Source organism: Hermetia illucens, chromosome 1, assembly GCF_905115235.1.
Source record: "Hermetia illucens chromosome 1, iHerIll2.2.curated.20191125, whole genome shotgun sequence".
In the NCBI taxonomy this organism is placed as follows: domain Eukaryota; kingdom Metazoa; phylum Arthropoda; class Insecta; order Diptera; family Stratiomyidae; genus Hermetia; species Hermetia illucens.
In genome coordinates, this window is record NC_051849.1 from 178,300,087 (window position 1) to 178,318,364 (window position 18,278).

Here is an 18,278-nt window from a genome sequence, read left to right on the forward strand (position 1 = left end):
GCCTAGCAATGTTGGAGTTCGGTTCATAATGCTCGAAGTTTGCAGACGGCACATTGTGTTACAATAAGGTAAACCTCTAAATTCCTGTTCCAGTTTCTGCTTAACTCCAAGAAATAACTCCGAACTAATCCATTTTTCAAAGAAACTAAAACCTTACGAAAGTCAGTGTAAAAATATCCATGAAATATGAAGTTAGTGGGGAATGAGCTCCACCACCCATTCAGGAGGGGAAGGGTTATATAAAATCGAGTTTTAATGAAAATGAACTCATCTTTTTCATTTGATCATCAGATGAGATTTTCCACAGATGAGTAAAATAAAGTTCTATTATTCCTGCAGAGCACATACACTGGCATCCACATATTCATTCTACATATGATTCAAATATGGACATGCATGAAAGAAAATAATTAACTGAAGCGTAAAATCCAGAGGGTTGATTGGAAATGATAACTGCACAATCAGCAATAGTCTGAACTTTTCTGAGGCTTTTATTCCAACGAGCAATTCGAAATAATTTTATATTGAATAGATGTGCCGCAATTTAGCTTCAATTCATTTTCAATGATTATTTTCTGAAGTTTTAATTAGTAATAAATCATTCGCAACTGCAAAAAAAATACTTTTTTCTCTATGGATAGATAGGTTTGCCTGGGCACCATTAATTTATCTTTAAATAAGAAATTCCACTCAGTATGAACCTCAACCGCTACATGGCGCCAATAGTTGGAAAGTCATATTGGATGGGCTTAAAAGTGCATAGTTTTGCAAAAGCCATTTCTTGCCATTTCATTTCTCCTCTTCACTCTCTTCTCACCAGAATATTTCATAAATTAAAACTATTTTACCTTTTCCGCCATTTTCAACAATGCATTACAAAAGAACTTTCTTGGACTGGATTCAAAACTCCTTAAAGCGTAACTCGCATAAAAAGAAAATTGCATATCTTCTTTGTATGTAAGACCATACTTCCTTTCAGATATGTAGAGACAGATGTTTTTGTTCACAAGCCGCCAGGAGCACCGGCAGCTTAAAAAGCAGAAACAGATTTCAAAAAGAGCCGGGAAAATACTTTTTTTCTTTTACCATTTATTCTTATCAACGGAATATCCTTTGGGTCATTTTACTTACTGGCCGTTGTTGAGGGAAGCATTTTGTGAGGGTTGTCAGCGATTATCCTATTTGGGGAAATTATGGTGCATACTTTGTGGAATTTTTGTAGACTTAACTCATTTTAAGAAAGAATGAACTTATCAGTTGTTGGATGTGTATCAGAAATTGCAATATTTTCACACTCTTTTGATTTGTAGTTTTTAAGGAACATCTAAGTTCGAATGTCGACATACTTTTGTGCAAATGCAAAACTTTATTAAAATCGGTTTACTGTCTGCGCATCCGTCTTCTTCTTATATAAGGCAAATTCTCCATGCATATCCATAGGAAACTATGGTACACGCTAACGAATAAGATTTGCAAGTAGCTGCTTAGATCTCCTCACAGGACTACTGCTCCGACAATGTTTCACGCCATGCTATTAACTTGTATGCTGGTCCCAAGCTCAGGTCAAGGAGGAGCGTTTGAGGCAACGGACTTTATACTATCCTCACTAAAACAAAAATAAAATGCTGAGATCAGGGAAAGAGATAAATCCTGTCGAGAAATGGGCAAGGGTTTTTGACGCATGGACGGCGTCAGGGCGTAAGTAAGTTAGTCCCAGCAAAACAAATACGTGTCCGCATGGTAAATATTGGCACCCTAACTGGAAAGACCGAGAACATGGAAGAGCCTTTCGAAAAAGGCGCATTGATATCTGCGCTCTGCAAGGAACCCGATAGTCTGGTGCCAAAAGCTGCGACATTGAACGCGAACGCGGTAAAAATGGCTATAAACTTCTCTATTTTAGTAGCCCACACACTCAATATGGTGTTGGCATTGCCATCTCAGAGCGTTTCCGTGATGTCATTAAAAATTGTTCGACTGATTTGACGGTCGGCTGATGAAGCTCACCATTAATCAGCTGATTGCACTATTCATTTCTTCACCGCACACGCACAGGTCGATCTGCTGCCGAGAAAAATGCCTTCTGGCAACTTCTCGATGAAAAGACTTTTAACGTGCTGGCTGATGACTGCATCATTGCCGGCGACCTTCATGGTCATGTGGGTGAAAAGGCAGACGGTAACAGGTGCCATGGGGGAAAGGGGTTTGGAGCACGCAATGAGGGTGGCGAGCGTATAATCGATTTTGCGGACACCCATGACCTTGTACTTATGAATACATAGTTCATCAAACGATTGCCTCATCTTCCTACATTTTATAGTGGGAACAGTAAAACACCAATCGACTATCTTCTCATAAGACCCCGATATTTTACCACCGTTGCTGATTGGAAAGCCGTTCCCTATGAGACCATCGCACCTCAACATCGGTCGTTGATTGACATCCTCGGAATTGAGCCATCGATAAAATAGCGTTAGGCGATTTCTTGAAAAGAAATGATTTCACTTACGCGATTACCAACCATTACGAATGTGGAAGAATCGTGGAATCAAATTAAAGACACGATCCATAAAGCGGCCTCTGCAACATTTGGGTTCACCAGGTAAGCGGTACAACAACCGAGATACTTGGCTTTGAAATGACGATGTTGAAATGAAGGTCCGTGAAAAGAAACGCCTCTACTTGTCTTGTCAATTGCAAAATTTATAAGAATGCAACTAAAGAAAGTGATCGCTGTTACCCGAGTGGTGCTTTACAAAAATCTTTATGATAAACTGGACACTCGGGATGGCGAGAAAGATCTGTATCGACTTGCCAAAAGCCGACATGAACGCACACAGGATATTGAATACTTCTGTTTTGTTAATGACAAGAACGGTACTTTGCTTACCAACCATCGAACCACGACGGATAAATGTCAAGAATACTTCGAGCAGATCCTCCACTTCCACAATCATTGCCGACATTTGGAGCAGTTCCGCCTGTCATCATAACTGGTGCTCCGAGGTGGTGGCGAGGAAGACGGGGCGGCAACCCTGTAGGCCGAACCAAAACCAAGTGGCCGAGGAGAACCTCCATAGTGGTGGCACCGGGAGATGCTGAATTACATTGACTTGCCGGCCATCATGCAGTAGACGAATGCTTCAAAGGCCTAATTTGGGGCGATCAGACCCGAGTCTGCACGAAACCTTACCAGGCGTATACCGGTACCATGGGAACCGGGATAGCCTCTGAATTCACATCATCATCATCAACGGCGCAACAACCGGTATCCGGTTTAGGCCTGCCTTATTAAGGAACTCCAGACATCCCGGCTTTGCGCCGAGGTCCACCAATTCGATATCCGTAAAAGCTGTCTGGAGTCCTGACCCACGTCATCGCTCCATCTCAGGCAGGGTCTGTCTCTACCTTCTTTTTCTACCATAGATATTGCCCTTATAGACTTTCCGGGTGGGATACTCATCAATACAGATTAAGTGACCCGCCCACCGCAAGCTGCTGAGCCGGATTTTATCCGCAAACAGACGGTCATGGTATCGCTCATAGATTTCGTCGTTATGTAGGCTACGGATATGTCCATCCTTATGTAGTGGGCCAAAAATTCTTCGGAGGATTCTTCTTTCGAACGCGGCCTGAATTCACATATTTCAGGAATTTCCTGTTTTATGTGCGTTTAGCTCGGTTGTAGCGGTAGGCCCGACATTGGGAGCTTCATAGGGGTTGTGGTTACGTTCAAGCGAACAGAGACTTGCGGGCCTAAGCGTGGTGTTGCGTTTCAACACGGGTGCCGTACTCCTTAGTTTGGTAGAGATTTGGTAGGTCTTGCATCCACCAGTATGAATGAATGAATGAGTCATGCACTCGATATGGACTGATACCGTTGTAGCTTGCTGCGGCGGGGGTCTGATTGTGGTCATAAAATCAATCGTATCTTAAGAAGACCGTGGGATTAAGTCCACGAGATAGGCACCCACGTAAAAAACTGCAGTCGAGGAAGCAATAAAACGAATGAAATTGGGGCAAGCCACAGGACCTGACGACATCGCATCTGAGCTCTGGAAAGCGAAGAGCTTCGACCCAACACTGTGGCTCAGTGAATTCTTTAATCAGATTATTCTGGAAGGTAGAACTGGCAAGAACGTACCACAGTTCCAATATGGAAAAAGAAAGGTAGTTCTGCAGAATATTCAAATTATCGTCCGATCCGCATTCTTCACATAAGCGTGAATCAAGCCGGATTTGTCAAAAACTGCCGCAAGACGATTTCGGAGAATATACATAGGAAGGAGGTGGAAATTGACGCCGGGGCGTTGTTGTCACTCTAGAATACCATAGGCCGCTTGTTAGCCTCTGAAACAACTTGAAGGGGGGGGGGGGAATTAATGAAGAAGAACCTTAATTTGCTGAGGAACGAAGGGTTTCCAAGAAATTTTTGTTATTACAACGCAGGTCGTAATAGATCCTGCCCCGGGACGAAACGAAAGACAGACGGATAGTGAACCGATTTTACTGAAGTTTTGTGTGACAAGCAGGTATGTGACTATTATAAATACAGGGGCATCTCACAGCTTTGTTCAGCGGAAAAACTATTCACTATATTCCTGGAAAACAGGCTGAACGTCTCCGCTGAAAAATTCATCGGGAAATACTAAGGCGGGTTGAGTGGATGGGAGGCTGGGTGCTCGTTGGTTTCTATCAAATATTAACCGATTTTAACGGTATCGACCGCCATGTCTTGTGTGAAGGTATACTCCAGTTTGATATTTCATGAAAACCAGTTCATCTCACATGAGCGGGAGACAGACTGGAGACTTTCGGCTTGGAATGCATTGTCGTCCAACTGAGTGTACCGAGTACCACCCATAGTGCTCCTAACCGACGACTTCGAAGGCCGCTCAAAAACAAGGGCTGTCAAGAAAGTCGGTCACCGGGAACCGGCTACGAAGCGGAGGTGTACTGTACTGCTAAACATAAAGTAACAGAAAGGTATACATATTCTAAGCAAGAGCGGCAATATGGGTTTCGGCGAGCCCGTTCTACGGTCGATGCAGTAGCAAAGGTCGTGGAATTGGCTCGAAATGCAATGTGCTCTGGTGACGCTGGACGTCAAAAATGCTTTTAACTCAGCCAACTGGGGCTGGATTAAGGGCGCTTTGGCCAAACTGGGTGTTCCTAGCTACTTGGCTCGGCTCATCGAGAGTTACTTTTCGGATAGACTTCTCTGGTACGAGACGGACGACGGGCCGAAGGAGTACATTGTGACAGCAGGTATGCCTCAAGGTTCTGTATTGGGACCGCTTCTGTGGAACATAATGTACCACGGAGTCCTTCGCCTTCGCGTGCCGGAGGAGACAACGCTGATTGGTTTTGCGGACGACCTGGGGGTAGTTGCAATTGCAAAGCATCCCGAGGACGTGGAGCTTTATGGAAATGAAGCCATTCATAGCATCAAGTCATGGTTACGAATGGCCAAGCTGGACCTGGCGGACGAAAAGACGGAGGCGGTCCTCATTGCCAACCGTAGGAAGAACAACACGGTTACGATCCAGGTTGGTAATCGTGAGGTCGTCCCAAAATCGGTTGTCAAATACCTGGGGGTGATGATCGATGCCAAGCTGAGTTTCAAGGCGCACTTGGATTATGCGCGAGAAAAGGCAGCAAATGCCAGCTCATCCCTTGCAAGGATGGTGCCTAACGTGGGAGGACCGAAGTATAGTCGCAGGCTACTCATCGCGGGAGTGGTGAGGTCGATCTGCTATACGCGGCCCTTGTCTGGACGGGAGCGTTGAACCACGCTGTCAACCGGAGGAAGATATGTTCGGCATACCGGCCAATTGCGCTAAGGGTGTGCAGCGCATTTAGGACGGCGTCGACGGAGGCAGTGTGTTATCGCAGGAATGATTCCAATAGATCTTCTAGCGAACGAGGCACACTGGCTCTACGAAAAACGGAAGGCAAATCCAGCCGAGGTGAATGCGGATTTCCGAAAAGCCATCAGGAGAGAGCTGTGTGGCAAGTGGCAACAACGATGGGATAACTACGACAAGGGCAGGTATCGAGAAATGGGTCAACCGAAAGCACGGAGAATTGAACTACCACCTGACACAGTTCTTTACGGGACACGGTGGCTATAGGAAGTACTAGCATCGCTTCGAGTTGGACAAGTCTCCCAGCTGTCCTGAATGCGGTGCTACACCCGAGGACCCGGAGCACGTTATGTTCCATTGTCCCAGATTTCTGCAGCAGAAAAGGAGGTTGAACAGCATCTTAGGGCGGACATCGAGCCCTCCAACCTGGTGGAAGAGATGCTGAAGTCGGAGGAAAACTGGATGGCGGTAAATGAGGCAGTAGCCGTGGTGCAGACAAAACTCTTGGAGTTGGATCGAGTTCGGAAGGCGGCGCGACGGAGACGTGACATGGACGAGCTGGTATAGCGAACCAGAGCTTCCCCCGCGAAGTAATACTGTGGTCTCGCGGGGAGGGGCGGAAGAGTGGGGGTGGTTTTAGCGGGTGCGAATTCCACACACTGCTGCAACCTGGCGCAGCAGCGTCTTTCTAAGATTTCCACCTCCATCCATAAAAAAAAAAATATTCTAAGCAAGATTATGGATAATAAGGGGGTTGCTACTATCGACGAGGGGAATGAAGAGGACTTCGTTAAATACCAGGCAATTGTTAAAGCAAATAACAGAATACGCTTAGGAGACGAGCAGAAGGCAAAGCCCACCACCTCTCAAGATGATGTTGGGCAACGACTCGGCTGAGCAGAATGTGCAACCGACGTGGCCAGGAGTCATATACATGTGGCTGGTCGTGGCAGATGGCAATTTAGCCAGTGGGAAACTAGCGCCGGAGGTATAGACCAGTGTTGAAAGCAAGCAGCCCTAGATCCAGTCAGCGCCGTCAACGAGCTCTTGGACGAGATGAAAATCGACGGTCCTACGGGGACTGACGAAGCCCCTATGGAAGCAGATCATGGTGAGAGCAGGACAGATAAATTTGCAGCGCTTAAAGTGCGCTTTGGCTAATACGCTGGTCTTCTTCCTAGAGAAAGACATCGACATCGAACTATCAAAGGGTTCCAAGCAAATATTTTAATTTATTTCACAGTACAAGAGACGCTGATCCGGACAGACCTAGAGCATGTATCCTCGCGAGGAACAGTTTACACGCTTTTCTGTCCCCGGGGCTGAGCGCTAAGTTCCACGTGGCCAACGGGAGTGGAGAACATGAATACTTCCTCGGCTTACAAGCCTCACGATCGATCAGATCCACCAGAAGTACTGCACCATTTGACATCTGGTATAGCAACAAAGAACTTGTTGATATGCTGCGACGCCAATTCAAGGCATACGCTGTGGAGCACCTCGAATATCAACGAAAGAGGGGAGTCATTCTTTGATTTTATTATTAACAAAAATTTACCTTTATGTAACAGAGGCGGTACATCAACCTTAAATTTTCCTTGGGTGGAGATCTAGGGAGCGTCTGACTAGAGATCCTTCCCGGATCAAAGTTGCTCTCCAAACCTTCCAGAGACCCCAGTAGAACTGACTGGAGGCAGTTTGATCAAGTATCAAGAACAAATTCTAATTCTCTTCTACACAAGTGATCATGAATTAATTTCCTTTTCTCGAAATTCTCGAAAGAGTCCCCCATTTTCCCGGCACCTAAACCTCTTAACCTATATACCATTTCAAAGGTCAGCATATGCTGCAGGCTCAAATATTGGCAGCCTTACAAGGTGCAGACGCACTTTCCCACCAGCAAGGAGGAATGTAAGACATAGCCTTGCTTGGAGAATTTGCGGCTACCCCAGCCGTGCAAAAGTATCAAATCGAAAGATAAAATCGGCTGAGCTATAGACAGCTCCTGCGCATATAAGTCCCCAGGCCGAGCACGCCTATCTCAAAGGCAAATGCACAGAAATCGCTCTCCACGAGGTAATTGGGACCGTTAAGCGGTCACAGAGCTGTAAAGAGAGGCACGCCAAAGGATGGTGCCCTCTCTCCGGTGCTCTGGTTGATAATGATTCACGAAATTTTACGTATATTAGGCGGAAGTACGATAAAGGTGGTGGTGCATGTCGACTTCAGGAGAGACTTTGCTGGATACTATCCAACTAAGGCACAGTGGAATACCGTCGAGGTGCTGTAAAGCTATAGTATTCTTCACCGACGGATTAAACATGGTCTGTGGCGTCAATGCGGGAGTTTTCTCGGATAAACACAGTGTATGCGATTCCTACGGTCTCTCGCGAGAAGTCTTGTGCCAGAAATGTTCAACTGCATACAGGGTACTGGCCTATAGGAGACCATGACTCGGCTTACTTTACAGTTTCCATTGCCGAAGTTGCGGAGAAGAGTGGGAAACACTCAGACACTTCCTTTGCAATTTCCCAGGACTAGCTAGTCTACAAACCCTAGGTAAACCATTTGTTGAGGACTGCGGAGAGATCTCTAGCTTCATGAATGCTACCCCTATTACCTCTTCCCAAGAGTGAAAAATACAATAATGCAGATCGTATTATAGAGCAAAATACTGGAAAGTTTAGTATATATAATATCATTACTAGCAAAGTTATGGAACTCTGAAGTTGTCTCTTCTATCACTTGCCTTTGTGCGAAAGGTTGCTGTACCGCAACACATCATAGAGTCATATTAACGTGGATAGTCTCGTCCATTAAATGCTTGTTCAAGATAATTAAAAATGAGAAAGAACAAACCAACACCTTACACCTTTTTTGGAGGGTAGGGTAGGTGAATGCATTTACGCACACAGTGTTGGACTCCCGGTTCGGTACGCCGTCGGACTACCAACTAAACACCTCCCCATCGTCAGAGAGCTAGCCTGGAACCGTTTGTCACATTATTTCGGGCTAGTCTCCGTACTCTCCCGCCTTGCGGAGCCTTCGAATCAGGGAATTCCTTTCACCAACGGGAAGGGAGAGGAGGAAGGGAACTGTCAGTTCAAGGAACCCCCTGCCATCCGGCTCCTCATTCTTCTTAGCAGCGAGAAGGGCCCGAACGTAATGGGTAACATGGGTCCACCTGTCAGCACTCCTCAGCATCTCTTCGACAATGTTGTCTGGAGAGAGATCCCCTGTGTTTAAATAGAGCTGCTGACGAACCCCATTCCAGCTTCCACAAGAAAAAAAAGTGTGGTGGGCGTCGTCTACAACTCCATTGCAAAACACACAATACGGAGATCGCGCCTTTCCAATCTTGTGCAGGTAAGACTAAAAACTTCCATGCCCACTTAAAAATTGGGTAAGGAAATAGTCAGTCTCACCATGCTTCCGATTCAGCCACGCACCTAAGTTGCCGATGAGCCGTGCAGTCCATCTGCCTCTAGTTTCATTTTGCCAAGAGAGCTGCCACTCGTCTAGAGTGCGTTGCCGTTCTTCGCGAACAACCACCTCCCTTGGTTCATCTCCCTCCCCAAGGGCAACAGGGATCACTTCCGCGATCACCATCAAGGCCGGTTCAAAGACAGTGCGATACGCAGACGCCACCCGCAAAGCTCCCCGTCTCTGTACTTGCGCGAGACATTTACGATAACGATATACCTCCTTGTTAGGATCGTCAGCCCATATCTCTGCACCGTAGAGCAGGACAGACTGCGTTGAACTCACCAGGAGACGTCGTCTGCTTGACGTAGGATCCCCAATGTTTGCCATCAGCCTACTTTACACCGAAGCTCCAGGTGCAGCCTTGTTCGCTGCTGCTTTGATTTGCTCAAAACAGCTCATTTTTGAGTCAAGAGTCAGCCCGAGGTATTTTACCGCTGGTTTTGACTCGATTATCGACGAACGATATGGGACACAGGGTCGGAATTCACTTTTCAGTTAGGATGACTACTTCGGTTTCTTCCAGTGCGAGGTTGAAACCATCCGCTTACCCGTCGCATCAATATGCCGAGTCTGCTTTGCGCCTGTTCGACAGTGCGTCCAGCAACAAGCGCGGCGACATCATCTGCATAGCGCGACTCTTCTGTCATGTCGAGCTTAAGTAGACTGTCATAGGTAGCGTTCCAGAGGTCCGGCCCTAGGATGCATCCCTGTGCTACCCCCGACGTAACCTCCATCCTCGTTTGACCCTCTGGTGTTTCATAGAGCAGGGAGCGGTCGGCACGTTGAAAGTATACCTTAAATGCCGAGCTTCGGGCTTATACGCTGTTCCAAATCAACCTACTATATATTCAGGTGTTGAAATTCTTCTTGTAAGCAACCCGACAGTTTATAATAATCATTGCAAACTTGAGAAATTTGTTGGTAACACTCAAAATTGCATAGTCCTACCGCAAAAATTGTAAAATGAAACGTAAATGGTGGTGGCTCGCGGCCGATGCAAGAAAGCCGGCGAAAGCTTTTCTCAAAGATTTCTCAAAGCAGGACAAACTCAAAGGAAAAGTGCATCGTATTTCTAGCGCTACTTACGTAAACGAATTAAGGTAAGAAATATAGACATTTTTGAATTTTGAAAGTAATAGTCTGTGCGGGTCGTCCTTACGGTAACCATTTCATGAAATCAGAGCGAACATTTCTTAAAAACATTAAATTGTTTGTATCATGTCGATGCAATGACTTCTCATCTTATATTTCATCATCTAATCCAATTATTTGCAATTCTGCCGAAGGCCACAGCTCTACCGAGTTTAGACTTAGATACTAGTATTTCAGAAAATTTTGGCTATGTTTAAGGGTTTTTCTTCAGCAATAATATTCTGAAGTCACTTTTAAAGGATTTCCCTTCGGCAACGATTACCTCCCAATAAAGGAAAAACGAAACATTTTAAAAACAAGATTTTCTTTGAAAATAGTTAAAAATGCATAATCACTGCTTATCTAGGTCATATGACTACTTCACTACGTTCAATCTTACCTATATATTATTGTCAATTCAAAAAGGCATTCAAAGGATTTGTGTAGATCCTATTCATATCGTGCATCGCTCCATGTCTACCCACGTGACACTGCTGTGTGGGTACAAGGTAACTCCATGGTTTCCATGATAAGAAATACTCTAATATCCCCTCCTCCGATTCAGTTGAGTATGTACTTACATATGTTCATTTTGTTAGCAGAAAAAACGAGAGGAAAAAATATTAAAATCCTTCTCAGATGTTTCTGGCAGCCTGTCACTTTATTAAGGAATTTAAAAACGTATCAGATAAGTGTATATGTGTAAGTATGTGTGTCGCAGGATAATGCAAACATTGGCTGATATGTGAGTCAGGCAGGATGGAAGTCCTCTGCATGTAATTCCTCGACAGGAAAATGATGAAGTCGTCAAGTTTTTGCCACGCTGAGTGTCATTCAAATCTTATTTGCCGGCTATGAACGTAGATACATATCTGCAGAGATACTTTGCAGAAGCATATGCATGAATTGTAGGTGGATCTATCTGGGGATTCAAAGGATGTATATGGATAAAGATGAAATCTGTAGTCGGATATTGGGTAAAAATTGAACAGTAGAATGTATTGCTTTCAAGGTTTCCCTTCAGTTTACCTATGAAGTTTCAATATACGTTGGCGAGCCATTGATTTCCTGGGCGTTTCAGGAGTTTTTTTCCATAAGTTTCCATAAGTTTCCATAAGTTTCACACGAATCAAGTGTTTTGCGTCATAAGTCAGTCAAAATGATAAACTGATTTTTGATTTCTTCTGTTACTATACTGTGCGAAGATGGTTCATCGATTTCAAAATAAAATAAACGTAAATATGTTTGATGATAAAATATGAAATGAAATTATTGAATCTTTGTTTATTAAAAAGCAGAAAAATTTAATATTTTGCACTATCCTCCAAATGGGTCGAAGCACGATAACCATATCTTTGCGCCAATGCCACTACTTCGCAGAAATATGCTACATATGAATACAGGTCTTCGCGTGAAGCTTGCATTCCTCTACTGTTCTGCGTCACGTATGGCATAGCCACTAATGGAATTGTTGTCCTTTCTTGAAGTGTGGCATATCCATTGAAATGTTCGCGAGTGCCCTGATAATATGGGAGAGGTAAGTATTAACGAGGGCTTTCAGCTTGCTCTTATTTGGTAGCACAGAGAGAACAATGACCCAGAATAGTTTAAACTTGCTGTTGATGCATGGAATAGCTAACAATGCAATTATCGCCCCTCCATTTAGTGTGACCTATCCACTGCCACTTCCGCCTTCTGATCGAATTGCGCAGACAAGTATTGACGAAAGCTTGGAACTTTTGAGTGACAGTAGGGATCATTTTCCATGTGTTACCCCTACATAGTAACACAGAAAGAACATGTGCTACGAAAAGCTTCAGCTCGATCTTCGTTTTGAGGTAAGTGCACTTTTAGATTTTAGACAAGGCAGGGAAAGCGGATTGAGCGCTTTAATCAGTCGGGTAACATCCAGTTCAGTGCTATTTTCGGCAGAGTACGATGACCCATGAGACTAAGAACTTTGGTTCTGTTGGTGTTTATCCTCAGTCCAACTCTATCGTGGTAAAATCTGATGCATTCTAACCCCACGGCTTTACTTTGTTTGGGTAAAATAGCAAAGCTAAAGCTGCTGCTGTCAGCAAAACAAAGTTACCAAGGTAGATAAATTGATCGACTTCCCCAAAGCACTGTAGCAGGCAATGTGGTCCACATTGCACTCCCTCGAGATTATTACCCTCATTTGACTCAGGTACTCATTCACAGCTAAGTCGGCTGGTATCAGACATCCAGTCAATATAACAAATCCCTATGCCGCCAGTGAGATTTGAACCGCGACTGCCCAGCGCTCTAACCACTTGAGCCATCCGTGGCTAATATTCCTTAGTTTTACGGCAAAGAACAAGCGTGTCCCTCGTATACGGCTGTTTGTAAGGACTGTGGACTGACTCTACTTAACTTGGAGGATCGATTCTTCAATCCTCTGAATGTGGAGAAGGCAGAACAGGAGCAGATCGACGGATGGAAGTTGAAAGCAGTGCACGATTTCATTTGTCAATGGATTCTCCCATTTACATACCATCGGCCGCCACCACCAGCGCTCTTTATCGTTTAAGTAGGTAGGATCGTTCGAGTCTAAATACTTGGCACTTAGTGCTAGTATTAATTAACATTCACCAGCTGCCCAGATTGTGACAACATGGGAATTAACCTATAAAATAATATATGTGATTACAATAAAACCAAAATAATAAGAGCAGTAGTGATAGTAAAGGTATATCCTCCCTGATCAAAAATAGAAAAACTTAATGATGTTCATTAAGAGGTTTGGACGGAGTAGCTTCACCTTACCCCAAAATTGATTTTGAGAAGATATACTCCGTCGTAATTACCAAGATAGAAGATTAAAGGTCGCTATGAGTCTTCTGGGGTTTCGGACCACATTATCTTCGCCAACTTATCAGTCACTGAAGACGGGTTGGTTTCAGTGGTGTTTTCGAAAAATCTGATTATAGAACTGCCCCGATCTCTCAAAAAATGATGAACATATTCCAGGCGTATTGTTAGCAGAAAAATGATGACAAAAATTGTTCGACAGTCGGGCAGCAGTATCAACCCTAAATAGTAATAGGATATCAAGAGTGGAGTTGCCACTAGTTGTTGCTGACGCTTCGCGTACTAAATGAAACATTCCTGATCTGGGTGTCAGTTGACATTCGAACATCACTGTTAATAAGGGTGGTTCGCCAAAGGTCTCCATCTACAATGGTAAGGTCAGGGCCAGCGTTTGGCATTTAGCCGTCTACTGTCCACTCTACCTTGAAGAGAGAAAATATTTGTGAAACGACTCCGGGATGCTGGAGTAACATTCTTCTTCTCCTTTAAGAAGTGGGACACGAAAACCTTTCTAAGGCTAATAAGGAGGAACTGCTCCTTAAATTACTACATGAAAAAAGTATGGTGGAGCCGGCCCTGTGCTTCATTTGCAGCTACTCGACCTCCTCAGATGTCAGCCGAAAAACTCCGACAAGGTTTCCTTAAACCTTTCTTGGAAGCACTCAGTTAAGGGTAAAACTCGATGCGGCTTACTGATCAGATTAGACTACTTCCGATTTGCACTTGTTTGCATTGATGGGTCCCGTACTCATTGAGCTGAGCTTTGGTTTGTAGAAAGAGGTGAACACATGAATAAACCTAACAAAAGGTCTGAGGGTGCTTCTTCCACTATTCTAAACTAACTAACTATCTTAACGAAAACTAGTATTTTACACAGCGTTACAATTTAGCGGCGCCATTCGAATAGAATAAATTTCTACTTCACTTCCAAAACACCAGATGCCTCTGGCATAACGAATTCCACAATATGTGCAATATCCTCCGATATTCGTACTTACTGGAAAAATACGACGAGTGACGCCGGAGAAGTAAGGACAGTTGCTCCTCAATCCTCTCCATCAGTGAAATCCACCAGCCTTTTGTAACTTTTCATGTGAGTTCGAGAAAGGCCACCGCTATTGGAAAGCACTTTATCCCGGCTGCTCCCATTCAGGTGCCCGAGGCTTCGCAATCAGTCATATATCGATACGTCAATATAAACTGCACACTAACGACGGTAATTTGAATATGTCGAACTCTTGGCTGCGTTCGAAAGAAGAATCCTCCGAAGAATTTTTGGCCCCCTACATCAGGATGGACGATTCCGTAGCCGACATAACGACGAAATCTATGAGCGATACCAGGTTACAGTGGGCGGGTCACTTAATTCGTATAGATGAGGATGATCCAGCCGGAAAGTCCATAAGAGATAAGGTACACCTTGCCTAAGATGGAACGATGGCGTAGGTCAGGACGCCAGACAGCTTTTAGGGATATCGAATTGGTGGACCTCGGAGCAAAACCGGGATGTCTGGAGTTCCAGGCCTAGATCGGATATCGGTGGTTGCGCCGTTGATGATGATGATTTGTCCTTGAAAAATTGCAGTTGGAATATGTTTCATTTCATTATTCATGTGAACTCCCCTGGAAGTTTAACGAACATTTGTTTTATTTTCTTATTATTTTATTTTATTATTTTCTTATTTTTATTTCCGAGTTATCACAATCTTGGCAGATGCCGGATTTTACCTAATACTAGCACTAAGTGCCAAGCATTTATGCTCGAACGATCCTACCTACTTAAAAACTAAAGGGGCACTGGTGGTGGTGGCCGGTGGTAGGTCAGTGGGAGAATCCGTCCAGTACTCCCGCAACATCGAGCACGTATGCAGAATGGTGTACTTCTGCATGGTTTGAACCAGACTGTGCGAAAGTCCCAGGACATCAAGGGAAGCCGTCAGCGATTTAGGTACAATACCTGTAGCTGACAATATTATGGGAACTACAACCACCCGCTCGAGACGCCAAATTTCTTTGATTTCCCGAGCCAATGGCTCATAGTTCACCTTCTTCTCCACGTATTTCCGTTCAATGTTGCTATTATGGGGGATAGCAACATCAATAATATACGCGGAGCGACCTGTCTCGTCAACTAACAGTACGTCAGGCTTGTTGTGTGCGGTATGGCGATCAGTCAGAACTTGCCGGTCCCAATACATGCTGTAAGCAGAACTATCAAGTACTGCTTGCGGCTCATATCGGTAAACCGGACATGTCCCCGTGATCAGCCCATGCTTGTATGCAAGGTTTTGATGGATAACCTTACATACAGCATTATGCCTGGTGATGTACTGCACCGGTGCCATAACAGCACAGCCAGAAATGAGATGGTCCAACGTCTCTAACGCCGAACCACACATTCTGCACTGGTCGTTCTCCACCCGTTCTTTCATGATGAGCTTTTTATAAGCTCGGGTGGCGACCACGCCATCCTGAATGGCACACATGAACCCCTCCGTCTCAGCAAAGAGCTCCCCAGCACACAGCCATCTGTTCGACAGATGCAAATCGACAAATGGCTGCCAAAGACAATTCACGTGTTTACCGTGCATTGCCTTCGACTTCCATTCCTCGATCCGCTCTTGGTCCGACTTCACCCCACTCAGAGGATTGAAAGATCGATCCTTCAAGTTAAGTGGAGTCAGTCTACAGTCTGCCTTACAGACAGCCGCATGCAAGGGACTCGCCTGCTCTTTGCTGTAAAAATAAGCGCGCAGCGAGTCGACTTGGCGATGATGTTGTGCCGCCACGTCAACCACGCCCCTACCTCCGATGTCACGAGGCAGGTTCATCCGGTCCACGGCAGACTTTAGGTGATGCATTCGGAATTTGGACATAGTTGTCCGTATCCGCCGCTGGACGTTTTCCAGGTCGGTCTTCGTCCACGGCAATATTCCGAATGCATAAGCCAGTGAAGGGATAGCGAATACATTCAACGCGCTTATTTTATTCTTCCCCGAGAGATGCGATTTCAGCACCAGCTTTACACGTCGCAGGAATTCGGACAGCAGAGCTTCCTTCAGATCACCAACTCGAAAATGGGTTCCTTGCAGAATTCCTAGGTACTTGTAGAAGTCTGTCTCGGTCATAGCTTCGATGTGGAGGTCACCAAAGCTATGTCCGGCATGCGGCTCGTGATGACCTTTGCGGATGGCTTGGATTCGACATTTGTCTAATCCAAACTCCATCCGAATATCACGGCTGAACATGTCTATTATTCTCAATAGACTTCTAAGATGGTTGTCAGTACCAGCATACAGCTTGATGTCATCTAGGTACATCAAGTGTGTCAGTTCGCACTTAGCACGTAGGCCATATTTTATTGCAAAACCATGCCCTCTAGCATCATTCAGTAGCCATGAAAGGGGGTTCAGTGCCATACAAAACCAAAGGGGACTCAATGAATCCCCCTGGAAGATGCCCCTCCGTATACGGATGGGCTCTGAGGTATTAGCACCCTCAGATGTACGGACTGATAAGATGGTATGCCACCCTTCCATGACTGTCGCCAGAAACTTGATTAGTTTCGGATCAATGCGATACAGATGTAGGATATCGATTAGCCAGGTATGCGGAACGCTGTCGAAAGCCTTGGCATAATCGATATAGCAACTGAAGAGGTTTCTTTGGCCTCTAGTTGCTTGTCCTACAACTACCGAGTCGATAATGAGTTGCTCTTTGCAACCCCTTGACCCAACTCGGCAGCCCTTCTGCTCCTCGGACAGAATGTTGTTGGTCTCGAGGTGCGCATTGATCCTTCCACTAATAATGGACGTGATGAATTTGTAGAGGGTTGGTAAGCAAGTGATCGGTCTTGTGTCTGCGGGGTCCTGCACCGTGTCCTTCTTAGGGATAAGGTAGGTAATCCCCGCAGTGAGGAAAGGTGGAAATTCCTCCGGCCGACTCATGACCTCATTTATACCGCGTACCAACCGACTGTGTACGCTGGTAAATTTCTTATACCAGAAATTCTGCACCCGATCCAGACCTGGGCCCCTCCAGTTCTTCGAGCCGTTTATGGCTCGTCGAACTTCCTCTTCGGTAACATCCGCGAAATTCATGCCAGGTGTATTGACATGGCGGGTGCCTTCGGCGGTGATCCACTCAGCATGCTCAGCATGCTGGGCAGGTAACCCCCAAAGTCCACCCCAATACTCTTTCGCTTCCGTCACCGAGAACTGTATTGTCTGGGCGCTCTGTTGGGATTCGTTGAGAGATCTGAAAAAGCTCCGCCGGTTCCTCGCGTATGTTGCATTCTGGACACGTCTGGAATGACTTTCGCCATACCGTCGTAACCGACTGCATATGACAGAAAGTTCCAGAATGTGTCCAGAATTTCAACAACGGGTGTCTCACCCGTCGGCTGGCATTGCCAGTGCTGATCTGAATCAGTCTAGCAATGTCCTGCCTTAGTGAGTCCCGCCGACGTTCCAGGCGAATTTTCCATGGTGGATCTCTTTTGTCACTCAAACCAATAACACGAAAGCGAATCTTCTGACCGTGCAATCTGATAGCCGCAACTGCACCACAATACACAAGTGATTGTAGTTGCAGCAGCGACATATCAGCACACAGTCGAGATGCAATCTCATCATTGATTTGAGATAGAATTCCCGGAGTTGCTGGAGATGCATAGAGCCTGGGAATGCCTGGTCTATGCAAAGAATCCATATCCGAGAATTCTATACACGCTCTTTGGAATTCGTCCCGAACCTCAGCGGAAACCTCAGCTGGACGGTGGAGAAGAGTGCTTCGGCGAGTACGGAACCTGTTGCCTGCAGTGCGGCGTGATGTTGTTGATGCCGCCGCCTCTGCCCCCATCGACTCTCGGTCACCAGTTTCCCCGATGACTTCAAGTCGAACACGTTCCCTGATGGTGGCCGGGATTGTGTCGCTGCGAGTAATAAAGCGGTACTGGTCTGC